The following is a 10,938-nucleotide window of genomic DNA, read 5'->3' as shown; positions in this document are numbered from 1 at the left end:
AACTTGTATGGGGAAGCCTACCTACGCGTGTCGCACGTTGCAAGTTGCATGGTCGTCGATCAGAGGCATGCAAAAGCACCTATCTAGGGAATTACTCTACGTTCTAGTAGCTAGTGCGATTTTCCGGTCCAGCACGGCAGTACGCCTGCATGCATACAATCCATGTACCAACCATGTACCTAGGCGTTGGTCAGTAGCTTTTGGCGCCACATGGAGAAGTATTCGAGTTCAGATTTCTGGGACTTAGCGTATTTTTCAAAACTATTAATTTAAATTAAACTATTAATGGGTCTCAAGCTAGGCGTTGGTCAGTAGCTTTTGGCGCAACATGGAGGAAGTATTCGAGTTCAGATTTCTGGGACTTAGCGTATTTTTCAAAACTATTAATTTAAATTAAACTATTAATGGGTCTCAAGCTAGGCGTTGGTCAGTAGCTTTTGGCGCCACATGGAGAAGTATTCGAGTTCAGATTTCTGGGACTTAGCGTATTTTTCAAAACTATTAATGGAAATTAAACTATAAATGGGTCTCAAGCTAGGCGTTGGTCAGTAGCTTTTGGCGCCACATGGAGAAAGTATTCGAGTTCAGATTTCTGGGACTTAGCGTATTTTTCAAAACTATTAATGGAAATTAAACTATAAATGGGTCTCAAGCTAGGCGTTGGTCAGTAGCTTTTGGCGCCACATGGAGAAGTATTCGAGTTCAGATTTCTGGGACTTAGCGTATTTTTCAAAACTATTAATTTAAATTAAACTATAATGGTCTCAAGCTAGCGTTGGTCAGTAGCTTTTGGCGCACATGGAGGTATTCGAGTTCAGATTTCTGGGACTTAGCGTATTTTTCAAAACTATTAATGGAAATTAAACTATAAATGGGTCACAAGCTAGGCGTTGCTCAGTAGCTTTTGGCGCCACATGGAGGAAGTATTCGAGTTCAGATTTCTGGGACTTAGCGTATTTTTCAAAACTATTAATGGAAATTAACTATAAATGGGTCTCAAGCTAGGCGTTGGTCAGTAGCTTTGGCGCAACATGGAGGAAGTATTCGAGTTCAGATTTCTGGGACTTAGCTTATTTTCAAAACTATTAATGGAAATTAAACTATAAATGGGTCTCAAGCTAGGCGTTGGTCAATAGCTTTTGGCGCAACATGGAGGAAGTATTCGAGTTCAGATTTCTAGGACTTAGCGTATTTTTCAATCATATTAAACCGAATCAAACATAAAAATGATGAAACCTACACGACGTTCCTAGGTTATGAACGAAAGTGACGATTTAGTGCCGGTCAGGATAGCCGTGCACCAAAATTGTGTACCGATCAGGGAAAGTACAACACGGAGGGCGCAGCCCGAGCGTACGCGTTCATGGATGTCCATGTTGGTACAAGTTGCCGGTCAGGATAGCCGTGCACCAAAATTGTGTACCGATCAGGGAAAGTACAACACGGAGGGCGCAGCCCGAGCGTACGCGTTCATGGATGTCCATGTTGGTACAAGTTGCCGGTCAGGATAGCCGTGCACCAAAATTGTGTACCGATCAGGGAAAGTACAACACGGAGGGCGCAGCCCGAGCGTACGCGTTCATGGATGTCCATGTTGGTACAAGTTGCCGGTCAGGATAGCCGTGCACCAAAATTGTGTACCGATCAGGGAAAGTACAACACGGAGGGCGCAGCCCGAGCGTACGCGTTCATGGATGTCCATGTTGGTACAAGTTGCCGGTCAGGATAGCCGTGCACCAAAATTGTGTACCGATCAGGGAAAGTACAACACGGAGGGCGCAGCCCGAGCGTACGCGTTCATGGATGTCCATGTTGGTACAAGTTGCCGGTCAGGATAGCCGTGCACCAAAATTGTGTACCGATCAGGGAAAGTACACTACGTTCCTATGACTTGGGTGAAAAGTGTTGATAAAGTGCCGGATAGGATAGACGGTGGCTTATCGTACACATCACAAACAAAAACCCCTTAGTGAGCAGTAGCAAGTGTCGATGGAACAAAGCGAAGGCAATACAAACTGATCAAGTACAATAAAGACGCTACGTACTAGGACTTCTGTCCAAGAATGGTGTCCGCGACGGGAGGGCAATGGTCGAGCAAGCAGGTTTCCCTAGTAAACCTTGTATGGTAAACATACCCAAGCGTGTCCGTATGCACGCAACGATAGTCACGAACGGGCACATACCTAGGGAAGTACTCTACGTACTAGGACTTCTGTCCAAGAATGGTGTCCGCGACGGTCGGGGAAGCAGGTTGCTTATCATGGCAAACAAGTTAAATAGCTACCTTAAGAGAACGAAAGTTACTGTGGATGGAACAAACGTGTGCCTAGAATTCCTTCCTGGTTTCCCTAGTAAACCTTGTATGGTAAACATACCCAAGCGTGTCCGTATGCACGCAACGATAGTCACGAACGGGCACATACCTAGGGAAAGTACTCTACGTACTAGGACTTCTGTCCAAGAATGGTGTCCGCGACGGTCGGGGAAGCAGGTTGCTTATCATGGCAAACAAGTTAAATAGCTACCTTAAGAGAACGAAAGTTACTGTGGATGGAACAAAACGTGTGCCTAGAATTCCTTCCTGGTTTCCCTAGTAAACCTTGTATGGTAAACATACCCAAGCGTGTCCGTATGCACGCAACGATAGTCACGAACGGGCACATACCTAGGAAAGTACTCTACGTACTAGGACTTCTGTCCAAGAATGGTGTCCGCGACGGGAGGGCAATGGTCGAGCAAGCAGGTTTCCCTAGTAAACCTTGTATGGTAAACATACCCAAGCGTGTCCGTATGCACGCAACGATAGTCACGAACGGGCACATACCTAGGGAAAGTACTCTACGTACTAGGACTTCTGTCCAAGAATGGTGTCCGCGACGGGAGGGCAATGGTCGAGCAAGCAGGTTTCCCTAGTAAACCTTGTATGGTAAACATACCCAAGCGTGTCCGTATGCACGCAACGATAGTCACGAACGGGCACATACCTAGGGAAAGTACTCTACGTACTAGGACTTCTGTCCAAGAATGGTGTCCGCGACGGTCGGGGAAGCAGGTTGCTTATCATGGCAAACAAGTTAATAGCTACCTTAAGAGAACGAAAGTTACTGTGGATGGAACAAACGTGTGCCTAGAATTCCTTCCTGGTTTCCCTAGTAAACCTTGTATGGTAAACATACCCAAGCGTGTCCGTATGCACGCAACGATAGTCACGAACGGGCACATACCTAGGGAAAGTACTCTACGTACTAGGACTTCTGTCCAAGAATGGTGTCCGCGACGGGAGGGCAATGGTCGAGCAAGCAGGTTTCCCTAGTAAACCTTGTATGGTAAACATACCCAAGCGTGTCCGTATGCACGCAACGATAGTCACGAACGGGCACATACCTAGGGAAAGTACTCTACGTACTAGGACTTCTGTCCAAGAATGGTGTCCGCGACGGGAGGGCAATGGTCGAGCAAGCAGGTTTCCCTAGTAAACCTTGTATGGTAAACATACCCAAGCGTGTCCGTATGCACGCAACGATAGTCACGAACGGGCACATACCTAGGGAAAGTACTCTACGTACTAGGACTTCTGTCCAAGAATGGTGTCCGCGACGGTCGGGAAGCAGGTTGCTTATCATGGCAAACAAGTTAAATAGCTACCTTAAGAGAACGAAAGTTACTGTGGATGGAACAAAACGTGTGCCTAGAATTCCTTCCTGGTTTCCCTAGTAAACCTTGTATGGTAAACATACCCAAGCGTGTCCGTATGCACGCAACGATAGTCACGAACGGGCACATACCTAGGGAAAGTACTCTACGTACTAGGACTTCTGTCCAAGAATGGTGTCCGCGACGGGAGGGCAATGGTCGAGCAAGCAGGTTTCCCTAGTAAACCTTGTATGGTAAACATACCCAAGCGTGTCCGTATGCACGCAACGATAGTCACGAACGGGCACATACCTAGGGAAAGTACTCTACGTACTAGGACTTCTGTCCAAGAATGGTGTCCGCGACGGGAGGGCAATGGTCGAGCAAGCAGGTTTCCCTAGTAAACCTTGTATGGTAAACATACCCAAGCGTGTCCGTATGCACGCAACGATAGTCACGAACGGGCACATACCTAGGGAAAGTACTCTACGTACTAGGACTTCTGTCCAAGAATGGTGTCCGCGACGGGAGGGCAATGGTCGAGCAAGCAGTTTCCCTAGTAAACCTTGTATGGTAAACATACCCAAGCGTGTCCGTATGCACGCAACGATAGTCACGAACGGGCACATACCTAGGGAAAGTACTCTACGTACTAGGACTTCTGTCCAAGAATGGTGTCCGCGACGGGAGGGCAATGGTCGAGCAAGCAGGTTTCCCTAGTAAACCTTGTATGGTAAACATACCCAAGCGTGTCCGTATGCACGCAACGATAGTCACGAACGGGCACATACCTAGGGAAAGTACTCTACGTACTAGGACTTCTGTCCAAGAATGGTGTCCGCGACGGGAGGGCAATGGTCGAGCAAGCAGGTTTCCCTAGTAAACCTTGTATGGTAAACATACCCAAGCGTGTCCGTATGCACGCAACGATAGTCACGAACGGGCACATACCTAGGGAAAGTACTCTACGTACTAGGACTTCTGTCCAAGAATGGTGTCCGCGACGGTCGGGGAAGCAGGTTGCTTATCATGGCAAACAAGTTAAATAGCTACCTAAGAGAACGAAAGTTACTGTGGATGGAACAAAACGTGTGCCTAGAATTCCTTCCTGGTTTCCCTAGTAAACCTTGTATGGTAAACATACCCAAGCGTGTCCGTATGCACGCAACGATAGTCACGAACGGGCACATACCTAGGGAAAGTACTCTACGTACTAGGACTTCTGTCCAAGAATGGTGTCCGCGACGGGAGGGCAATGGTCGAGCAAGCAGGTTTCCCTAGTAAACCTTGTATGGTAAACATACCCAAGCGTGTCCGTATGCACGCAACGATAGTCACGAACGGGCACATACCTAGGGAAAGTACTCTACGTACTAGGACTTCTGTCCAAGAATGGTGTCCGCGACGGGAGGGCAATGGTCGAGCAAGCAGGTTTCCCTAGTAAACCTTGTATGGTAAACATACCCAAGCGTGTCCGTATGCACGCAACGATAGTCACGAACGGGCACATACCTAGGGAAAGTACTCTACGTACTAGGACTTCTGTCCAAGAATGGTGTCCGCGACGGGAGGGCAATGGTCGAGCAAGCAGGTTTCCCTAGTAAACCTTGTATGGTAAACATACCCAAGCGTGTCCGTATGCACGCAACGATAGTCACGAACGGGCACATACCTAGGGAAAGTACTCTACGTACTAGGACTTCTGTCCAAGAATGGTGTCCGCGACGGTCGGGGAAGCAGGTTGCTTATCATGGCAAACAAGTTAAATAGCTACCTTAAGAGAACGAAAGTTACTGTGGATGGAACAAAACGTGTGCCTAGAATTCCTTCCTGGTTTCCCTAGTAAACCTTGTATGGTAAACATACCCAAGCGTGTCCGTATGCACGCAACGATAGTCACGAACGGGCACATACCTAGGGAAAGTACTCTACGTACTAGGACTTCTGTCCAAGAATGGTGTCCGCGACGGGAGGGCAATGGTCGAGCAAGCAGGTTTCCCTAGTAAACCTTGTATGGTAAACATACCCAAGCGTGTCCGTATGCACGCAACGATAGTCACGAACGGGCACATACCTAGGGAAAGTACTCTACGTACTAGGACTTCTGTCCAAGAATGGTGTCCGCGACGGGAGGGCAATGGTCGAGCAAGCAGGTTTCCCTAGTAAACCTTGTATGGTAAACATACCCAAGCGTGTCCGTATGCACGCAACGATAGTCACGAACGGGCACATACCTAGGGAAAGTACTCTACGTACTAGGACTTCTGTCCAAGAATGGTGTCCGCGACGGGAGGGCAATGGTCGAGCAAGCAGGTTTCCCTAGTAAACCTTGTATGGTAAACATACCCAAGCGTGTCCGTATGCACGCAACGATAGTCACGAACGGGCACATACCTAGGGAAAGTACTCTACGTACTAGGACTTCTGTCCAAGAATGGTGTCCGCGACGGGAGGGCAATGGTCGAGCAAGCAGGTTTCCCTAGTAAACCTTGTATGGTAAACATACCCAAGCGTGTCCGTATGCACGCAACGATAGTCACGAACGGGCACATACCTAGGGAAAGTACTCTACGTACTAGGACTTCTGTCCAAGAATGGTGTCCGCGACGGGAGGGCAATGGTCGAGCAAGCAGGTTTCCCTAGTAAACCTTGTATGGTAAACATACCCAAGCGTGTCCGTATGCACGCAACGATAGTCACGAACGGGCACATACCTAGGGAAAGTACTCTACGTACTAGGACTTCTGTCCAAGAATGGTGTCCGCGACGGGAGGGCAATGGTCGAGCAAGCAGGTTTCCCTAGTAAACCTTGTATGGTAAACATACCCAAGCGTGTCCGTATGCACGCAACGATAGTCACGAACGGGCACATACCTAGGGAAAGTACTCTACGTACTAGGACTTCTGTCCAAGAATGGTGTCCGCGACGGGAGGGCAATGGTCGAGCAAGCAGGTTTCCCTAGTAAACCTTGTATGGTAAACATACCCAAGCGTGTCCGTATGCACGCAACGATAGTCACGAACGGGCACATACCTAGGGAAAGTACTCTACGTACTAGGACTTCTGTCCAAGAATGGTGTCCGCGACGGGAGGGCAATGGTCGAGCAAGCAGGTTTCCCTAGTAAACCTTGTATGGTAAACATACCCAAGCGTGTCCGTATGCACGCAACGATAGTCACGAACGGGCACATACCTAGGGAAAGTACTCTACGTACTAGGACTTCTGTCCAAGAATGGTGTCCGCGACGGTCGGGAAGCAGGTTACTTATCATGGCAAACAAGTTAAATAGCTACCTTAAAGAACGAAAGTTACTGTGGATGGAACAAAACGTGTGCCTAGAATTCCTTCCTGGTTTCCCTAGTAAACCTTGTATGGTAAACATACCCAAGCGTGTCCGTATGCACGCAACGATAGTCACGAACGGGCACATACCTAGGGAAAGTACTCTACGTACTAGGACTTCTGTCCAAGAATGGTGTCCGCGACGGGAGGGCAATGGTCGAGCAAGCAGGTTTCCCTAGTAAACCTTGTATGGTAAACATACCCAAGCGTGTCCGTATGCACGCAACGATAGTCACGAACGGGCACATACCTAGGGAAAGTACTCTACGTACTAGGACTTCTGTCCAAGAATGGTGTCCGCGACGGGAGGGCAATGGTCGAGCAAGCAGGTTTCCCTAGTAAACCTTGTATGGTAAACATACCCAAGCGTGTCCGTATGCACGCAACGATAGTCACGAACGGGCACATACCTAGGGAAAGTACTCTACGTACTAGGACTTCTGTCCAAGAATGGTGTCCGCGACGGGAGGGCAATGGTCGAGCAAGCAGGTTTCCCTAGTAAACCTTGTATGGTAAACATACCCAAGCGTGTCCGTATGCACGCAACGATAGTCACGAACGGGCACATACCTAGGGAAAGTACTCTACGTACTAGGACTTCTGTCCAAGAATGGTGTCCGCGACGGGAGGGCAATGGTCGAGCAAGCAGGTTTCCCTAGTAAACCTTGTATGGTAAACATACCCAAGCGTGTCCGTATGCACGCAACGATAGTCACGAACGGGCACATACCTAGGGAAAGTACTCTACGTACTAGGACTTCTGTCCAAGAATGGTGTCCGCGACGGGAGGGCAATGGTCGAGCAAGCAGGTTTCCCTAGTAAACCTTGTATGGTAAACATACCCAAGCGTGTCCGTATGCACGCAACGATAGTCACGAACGGGCACATACCTAGGGAAAGTACTCTACGTACTAGGACTTCTGTCCAAGAATGGTGTCCGCGACGGTCGGGAAGCAGGTTACTTATCATGGCAAACAAGTTAAATAGCTACCTTAGAGAAAGTTACTGTGGATGGAACAAAACGTGTGCCTAGAATTCCTTCCTGGTTTCCCTAGTAAACCTTGTATGGTAAACATACCCAAGCGTGTCCGTATGCACGCAACGATAGTCACGAACGGGCACATACCTAGGGAAAGTACTCTACGTACTAGGACTTCTGTCCAAGAATGGTGTCCGCGACGGGAGGGCAATGGTCGAGCAAGCAGGTTTCCCTAGTAAACCTTGTATGGTAAACATACCCAAGCGTGTCCGTATGCACGCAACGATAGTCACGAACGGGCACATACCTAGGGAAAGTACTCTACGTACTAGGACTTCTGTCCAAGAATGGTGTCCGCGACGGGAGGGCAATGGTCGAGCAAGCAGGTTTCCCTAGTAAACCTTGTATGGTAAACATACCCAAGCGTGTCCGTATGCACGCAACGATAGTCACGAACGGGCACATACCTAGGGAAAGTACTCTACGTACTAGGACTTCTGTCCAAGAATGGTGTCCGCGACGGGAGGGCAATGGTCGAGCAAGCAGGTTTCCCTAGTAAACCTTGTATGGTAAACATACCCAAGCGTGTCCGTATGCACGCAACGATAGTCACGAACGGGCACATACCTAGGGAAAGTACTCTACGTACTAGGACTTCTGTCCAAGAATGGTGTCCGCGACGGGAGGGCAATGGTCGAGCAAGCAGGTTTCCCTAGTAAACCTTGTATGGTAAACATACCCAAGCGTGTCCGTATGCACGCAACGATAGTCACGAACGGGCACATACCTAGGGAAAGTACTCTACGTACTAGGACTTCTGTCCAAGAATGGTGTCCGCGACGGGAGGGCAATGGTCGAGCAAGCAGGTTTCCCTAGTAAACCTTGTATGGTAAACATACCCAAGCGTGTCCGTATGCACGCAACGATAGTCACGAACGGGCACATACCTAGGGAAAGTACTCTACGTACTAGGACTTCTGTCCAAGAATGGTGTCCGCGACGGGAGGGCAATGGTCGAGCAAGCAGGTTTCCCTAGTAAACCTTGTATGGTAAACATACCCAAGCGTGTCCGTATGCACGCAACGATAGTCACGAACGGGCACATACCTAGGGAAAGTACTCTACGTACTAGGACTTCTGTCCAAGAATGGTGTCCGCGACGGGAGGGCAATGGTCGAGCAAGCAGGTTTCCCTAGTAAACCTTGTATGGTAAACATACCCAAGCGTGTCCGTATGCACGCAACGATAGTCACGAACGGGCACATACCTAGGGAAAGTACTCTACGTACTAGGACTTCTGTCCAAGAATGGTGTCCGCGACGGGAGGGCAATGGTCGAGCAAGCAGGTTTCCCTAGTAAACCTTGTATGGTAAACATACCCAAGCGTGTCCGTATGCACGCAACGATAGTCACGAACGGGCACATACCTAGGGAAAGTACTCTACGTACTAGGACTTCTGTCCAAGAATGGTGTCCGCGACGGGAGGGCAATGGTCGAGCAAGCAGGTTTCCCTAGTAAACCTTGTATGGTAAACATACCCAAGCGTGTCCGTATGCACGCAACGATAGTCACGAACGGGCACATACCTAGGGAAAGTACTCTACGTACTAGGACTTCTGTCCAAGAATGGTGTCCGCGACGGGAGGGCAATGGTCGAGCAAGCAGGTTTCCCTAGTAAACCTTGTATGGTAAACATACCCAAGCGTGTCCGTATGCACGCAACGATAGTCACGAACGGGCACATACCTAGGGAAAGTACTCTACGTACTAGGACTTCTGTCCAAGAATGGTGTCCGCGACGGGAGGGCAATGGTCGAGCAAGCAGGTTTCCCTAGTAAACCTTGTATGGTAAACATACCCAAGCGTGTCCGTATGCACGCAACGATAGTCACGAACGGGCACATACCTAGGGAAAGTACTCTACGTACTAGGACTTCTGTCCAAGAATGGTGTCCGCGACGGGAGGGCAATGGTCGAGCAAGCAGGTTTCCCTAGTAAACCTTGTATGGTAAACATACCCAAGCGTGTCCGTATGCACGCAACGATAGTCACGAACGGGCACATACCTAGGGAAAGTACTCTACGTACTAGGACTTCTGTCCAAGAATGGTGTCCGCGACGGGAGGGCAATGGTCGAGCAAGCAGGTTTCCCTAGTAAACCTTGTATGGTAAACATACCCAAGCGTGTCCGTATGCACGCAACGATAGTCACGAACGGGCACATACCTAGGGAAAGTACTCTACGTACTAGGACTTCTGTCCAAGAATGGTGTCCGCGACGGGAGGGCAATGGTCGAGCAAGCAGGTTTCCCTAGTAAACCTTGTATGGTAAACATACCCAAGCGTGTCCGTATGCACGCAACGATAGTCACGAACGGGCACATACCTAGGGAAAGTACTCTACGTACTAGGACTTCTGTCCAAGAATGGTGTCCGCGACGGGAGGGCAATGGTCGAGCAAGCAGGTTTCCCTAGTAAACCTTGTATGGTAAACATACCCAAGCGTGTCCGTATGCACGCAACGATAGTCACGAACGGGCACATACCTAGGGAAAGTACTCTACGTACTAGGACTTCTGTCCAAGAATGGTGTCCGCGACGGGAGGGCAATGGTCGAGCAAGCAGGTTTCCCTAGTAAACCTTGTATGGTAAACATACCCAAGCGTGTCCGTATGCACGCAACGATAGTCACGAACGGGCACATACCTAGGGAAAGTACTCTACGTACTAGGACTTCTGTCCAAGAATGGTGTCCGCGACGGGAGGGCAATGGTCGAGCAAGCAGTTTCCCTAGTAAACCTTGTATGGTAAACATACCCAAGCGTGTCCGTATGCACGCAACGATAGTCACGAACGGGCACATACCTAGGGAAAGTACTCTACGTACTAGGACTTCTGTCCAAGAATGGTGTCCGCGACGGTCGGGGAATTGTGTGTTTGACTCAATTACCAAATCCTAGGAACATACATGTAGTGTATAC

This window comes from Anopheles merus, unplaced genomic scaffold, assembly GCF_017562075.2.
Source record: "Anopheles merus strain MAF unplaced genomic scaffold, AmerM5.1 LNR4000010, whole genome shotgun sequence".
Lineage (NCBI taxonomy): Eukaryota > Metazoa > Arthropoda > Insecta > Diptera > Culicidae > Anopheles > Anopheles merus.
This window is presented reverse-complemented; position numbering follows the sequence as displayed.